Genomic DNA, 6,000 nt, shown 5'->3' with positions numbered 1-6,000 from the left:
TGTCTTCACAGGCCCCTTCGCTCTGTGCCTGTCATTCAGGATGTGCTGTGTTTGTGTGACTTGGATCATTCCAGGGTGAAAACATTTAGTGGTAGCTGTTGGCGTGGAGCAGTGCCGGTGGCGTGGAGCAGTACGTCTCTGAATGCAGTGGAGGCCGTTCCGTGACACTACTGTGTGAGGCTGAGCGCCGGTGAGTGCTTTGAGACGGGGCGGGGCTCATTGAAAACAGCTGTGATAACGAGCTTTCAGGGCCGAGTCTCCAAACCAGAAAAAGTCACTAGATTTGTCGCTAGTCGCTTTTGACAAAAAAAGTCGCCAAGAGGGTTTGAAAAGTCGCCAGATTTAGCGAGAAAGTCACCAAGTTGGCAACACTGGCAGTGGGAACGTCAGACCCGGGTCAACCCGCTAATTTTCGTGATGACGCTGAGCGTTAGGTGACGCCACGTCATCACGGCGGTCGCGTCTCATATCACGTACCAAAACAAAGCTCTGCTCTCATTCAAGACTGGGATCAAAAGATCAAACAACACTGACCAAAAACGATTGAAAGAAAAGAAGCGATAGTCTGTTTAACTGACGTGTTGTGCCACGGACGTCCGTCATATGGCCGCAGCAGACTCTCTGTCCTCCGTGGTCCTAGTGCTCCAGGTCAGCCAGACACCTCGTCTGCCTCAGCGGACGGACACTCCGCGGCGGGCGGCTGTGGCATGACACTGTGTGTGTCTCTTGCACCGCGGATGAGAGCAGAGCGACTGGTTTATGCTCTGTCTGATCTCCCAGCGGGGGGGCAGACTCGGCTCATTTTGGCCAATGGGAAACGGGCCAAAGGCCGATTGTTAGCGGGTCGACTCGCTAATTTTAGTGGGAAAATGGCTTATGCCACATGTTTGGTCTGAACAGCTGAGTGCAGAGACGTGGACGGCTTGGTACACTGATGGGAACAAATGCTGAACCATTATTTTAGTATGTTTACATCTGACTTTACTTATCACTGGACCCATTTTAGCTTGAAGACTTAAAGGAATAGTTCAATATTTTGGCAAATTGGCCCATTGCCATAATCCCTATAGTCATAGCAGTAGGTTCGTTACCTTTAATTGTCGGTGCAAGCTATTTTTAGAACAGCGGAGCAGAGCCGTGAGCTTTAATGAATTTGATGAGAGAAACCAAGAAATCCCATGAGCCTCCGTAGCGTATCTCTGAGCAGCTCGCGGCTCTGCTCCGCCATTCTAAAATTAGCTTGCACCGACAATTAAAGGTAACGAACCTACTGCTATGACTACGTATAGGGATTATGGCAATGGGCCAATTTGCCAAAAATGTTGAACTATCCCTTTAAGGTTGTGTTTAAATCTACATGACAGAAACTCAGACTTTAGCCAACAGTGATGCAAAGGCTACATATGCGTTGTCTTCTGACCGAGTCTCACTATTCACAGTCTGTTTTCTGGCACCTCAAAATTTGATCTCCCTTTCATCTGATATAGTACAGAAATCTCACCACAGTTTCTTGTTTAGAGGATTTTCTTTAAATAATCAACCACCTGCAGAGTAGACAATCTGTGCACATGCCCAGTGTACATCAATGGTCGTGTAACAGTGTTTTTGGGTGTGATAATATGGAGCTGAAATATGTTTCAACTTGTGGTCCATGTGTCAGGCTCAAGTCAGTCTGCTGTATCTCCAGTAGACAATCCACTAAACACACATTACAGCCTCTGTGATACACTCAGATCACTTTGGATTATGTGGCCAACATTCAGGCTGCATTGAAAAGCTCCAGAAATCCACTCAGGACGCACATCTTTTGTCCCTTAACAAATCCAATTAGCATGTTCCCAGACAGATCCAGGTCTGAGGACTGAAAGTGAGTGTGACAACCGCAGCCAGAGGCCCAGCCTCCTCACTGACAGGAGACAGTTCAGGACAATGGGCCTCATTCACGAACCGTTCTTAAGAACAAATTTGTTCTTAACTCCTACTTACGAAGTTTTTACGAAGATTGTGGCATTCATGAATGTTTTCTTATCCAGAATTTGTTCTTAACTAAGAACAAAATCTACGAACAGTCAGGAGTATACTTAGGCACTTTTAGGTGCTGAGACTTCTGCAAAAATAACCGATTATAGCATTTTCTTTTGTTCTGCCGTTGTATGATATTATATGATTTGAATAAGAATTATTTTCTTATCTTTTATGATGTTTTTAATAATCATATATATTAATAATAATAATTGACAAATCATTGCAGTCTCTTAAAAAACATTATAGACACTTAATTCATATCAGTTGTTTTTTTTTTTCTCTTTTTTTTTGGGGGGGGGGGGGGGCATACAGCTGCCGATATGATTTTTTTTTTCCTAATTGCGGGCTGCAACAGTGCACTTACTGTAAGTGTTCACACTACACACAACTGTTTTTTTTTTATATGTGATAATATGATGATATTTATGATGGCACACGTGAGAGTGTGGTCTCTCTGATAACAACCCGAAGAGCTGCATCCACTGCTGACGCTACTAAATATAGCCTAAATATAAATATAAAAATATAAACTAAATATAAGCCTTTTGTTTCTTTGTTTCTTTGTTTCATTCCTGCCGCAGTAGCACCACTTCACTACTTCAGTTCTTTTTACGTTTGGAGTCATGGTGCTCCCTCCCAGATTTTCATTTGCGCATTTCAACTTTCTTTCTCACTTCACCTTCTCTGCTCAGTGCCTGTGGGTTCTGTGTGCACACGGCCCTGCAGTCTCATGCCCTTTTACGGGCATTGATGGGGCGGTTACCGATGCTAATCATATGTTAATTAGACTCACCTGGCACACGCCCTCAACTTACGAGGAGATGGCATAAGAACACAGCTGCGAACAATTCTGAGGCTTACGAACGCGTTGATGAATCTGACGTAGGGTTTTCTTAAGGAACCTCTTAAGAACAACTTAAGAAATAATCTAAGAAGGTTCTTAAGAAGATATTGGTGAATGAGGCCCATTGTGTGGACAGACTCAGTCCTGATCCAGACGCTGCTCCACTGGATGAGGAAATAATCAGTATCAGTACAAGCAGTATCCAGCAGAAGGGAAGAGTGTTGTTTACTCATGACACATTTTTTCTGGTTCATAAAACCACATTTAGTTGTCACTTTTTTCACGTTGATGAAATAAAATGAGGGCAAAGAAGAAAACAGAGAAGAAGAGGGGGGAGGACGAAGAGGAGGAGGAGGAGATGAGGGAGAGAACTAAGAAGATGAAGAGCAGAGAGACAAAGCAGGAGAAAAACACAAAGAAGAGGAAGTAGTAAGAGTATTGTTGACTGTTGGCCTGATCTACTAAAGGTTTGCTTGTATAAAAACGTGTGCAAACTTGATGTCACCTGCAAAAAAAATGTGCAAGCTGATCTACTAATCTGGTGCACTGAGGATTGCGTCTCTCAAATCGTCAAAAAAGCATACGCGATGCATTTAGCGCGTTTGCCTTGATGAATATGCAAATATGGGCGTTTCTGCCAGAATGCGTAAAATATTGGGAGGAGTAGATGCAAATAGATTTATTTAGCACACGCAACCAAACCTGAAACAGATTGCGGTGGCAGTTTTTGCGTCTTTATTTAGTACGTTTAAAGGCAAGTATTGTCTGGCACAGCTTTTTATCTTTTATTGATTTAATACCTGCCAGGTCACTGAAGATTCATATAATTTCATTTAGATGTTCAAGAACTTGAGAGAAACGAAGCAGCCTCATGGCACCGGTTTACTTGCTGTGGAGATGATGTACCATCACAGGACGAAGACAGATTTGTAAAGAGAAAAAAAGAAAATATTCAATCAACACATACACACCGTGTTTGGTGCTGTAAAGTGTTCAGATTCTACACGAGTCATTGATTAAAGCTAGGGTCGACGTTGAGACAGATTGATCATTATTATTAACATCATTTAGATAACATCATTCAGTGGTTATGTAAGGGATAATGCCCGACGAGGTGTCCATTATCAGAGATTAATGGACAACGCGGAGGCGTGAACGGACAGGAGACGAGATAGCGTGTCCAGTAGCAACTCTGCTTCACTTTATTCCTCCAGACCAAGAGACACACCTACACAACACTAGGGCTGTCAATCATCCCCCCAAATCAGGTTCGAATTTCCAACCCCTTTTATGTTAAATATATAGGCTATATTTTTCGGGGCACACTTTCCTGATCCACCATGTCAGATTTATTAATACATGAAAGGAGGCTCCCACATGCTTGAGCCTAAACTGCTGAATAATAAGACTTGTCCTGTTATTTTAAGCCTTTGAATATATTTCAGCCTACAAGTCAGGGTCCTGAAATATGTGTTTCTCTTAATACACATTACACATCTCGGGGTTTGCAGGTAGGCCTATCACACACACACACACACACACACACACACACACACACACACACACACACACACACACACACACACACACACACACACACACACACACACACACACCTGCTGCTGTGTTATCTCTCCCTCCTCTGCCTCCGGGCTGGGCTGCCTGGCTGTTTGGGCTCCCTGTCTGCATGGACCCCTATTGGCTTAGATTTGAGTTCTCAACGGGCCAGAGCGACTCAACCAACCCGACTGGACGCGCCAGTTCGAGCCCGGTTCAGCCCAAGAATGTAGAAATGACACGGTCAGGTCGGGGCCGTCAGGTTGTGTCTCGCGCTTCCTCTTCTTCTTCTTTTTTCCACGGCGTCGTTGCCGAGCAGATGGTTTTGTGTGTGACCGGAGCTCTGGAGGGGAGACTGGCTGGGCGCTGTGCAGCCCAGTATACAGGACCCTCGTGTGTGGGTGAGAGGGGCAGGGAGACCGCGCTCAGGTTGCAGCGGCGACACGATTCACCTAATTAACCATTTTTTAGAGCCATTATTTAATCAGCACCATTTAAGATACTCCGGCACGGGTGGCGGGCGCTCTGACAGGGGGGCTGCAGCCCCGGCAGCACCCCCCTTCCCGTGCGTATGGTCTATTGTGAGAAAACTTGTCTCTTTGCACAGAATAGAGACTTTTAGTGCGATTAGCTTAGTAGATGATAAAGTGTGATATGTGAATATTGGCCCTGATCAGCTCACACTCACTCAGATGAGAACTGCGCTGCGCATCACAAACACAGCATCCTCATATGCTCATCTCCTCCATGTTACTACGACAACTACCTAGGCCCTATGAGCAAGAAAGGTCCCAGTGGGAGCTGCTCCTGTTGAATACATGAAGAGAGTGTTCAGCCTTGAAATGAGGAGAGCAGCAGACGGCCGGCAGTGGGCTCCATGTGTCCTGCAGTGTGGGCAAAACACACACAGTCATCTGTGCTGCTCTTATACATCACAGTCATGCAACAGCACACTGGTGACAGCCGTGCAAATAATAAATAATGATTGATACGCCCAATAATAAACTTGCAGGCTTATTTAAAGGACAATTCCGGGCAAATTCAACTCGGGGCTGTATTTTCCTAACATTTTAGGTCTAAAAGAAGGAATCTGAACATTTTCAGTTTAATTGCTCCTGTTTTGTGGTAGACCTAGTTGTGTCGCCACAGCAGCGATGAACAGGAGCGGATTGAAGTTCTGCTGCTTAGGCTGTTTCCATCCCTCAAAGCCACAGACAGCATCAGATGGCGACTCAAACATGACCCGAAAAGTTTATCTATTTCAAACAAGCCGACGTGTTTGTAAAACTAAATCTAATTCAAAGTCTCCCGGAGTCTCGAGCAAGACCCAAGTTGACGCTCGGTGTGTTCACGTGCAGTCAGAAGCTCCCGTTTGTGTCATAAACACAGGAATATCAACTTCCAACTTTGAGGGATGTAAACAGCCTAAGCAGCAGAACTTTAATCCGCTCCCATTCATCGCTGCCGTGGCGATGCGGGGACAGACACAACTACCGCAAAACAGGAGACATTAAACTGAAAATCTTCAGATTCCTTCTTTTAGACCTAAAATGTTAGGAACATACAGCCCCGAG

At 44.9% G+C, this 6,000-nt stretch overlaps 2 protein-coding genes across 2 annotated transcripts in view; one reads left to right on the top strand and one right to left on the bottom strand.

Moving 5' to 3' along the window:
• Positions 1 to 6,000, top strand: part of arglu1a (arginine and glutamate rich 1a) — a 420,179-nt gene that overhangs the window by 862 nt on the left and 413,317 nt on the right. The window lies entirely within an intron of this gene.
• lypd6 (LY6/PLAUR domain containing 6) overlaps positions 1 to 6,000 on the bottom strand; it is a 64,834-nt gene that overhangs the window by 49,981 nt on the left and 8,853 nt on the right. The window lies entirely within an intron of this gene.

This window comes from Trachurus japonicus, chromosome 21, assembly GCF_045865225.1.
Source record: "Trachurus japonicus isolate A0001 chromosome 21, Traja_1.0".
Taxonomy (NCBI): Eukaryota; Metazoa; Chordata; class Actinopteri; order Carangiformes; family Carangidae; genus Trachurus; species Trachurus japonicus.
This window is presented reverse-complemented; position numbering and strand designations above follow the sequence as displayed.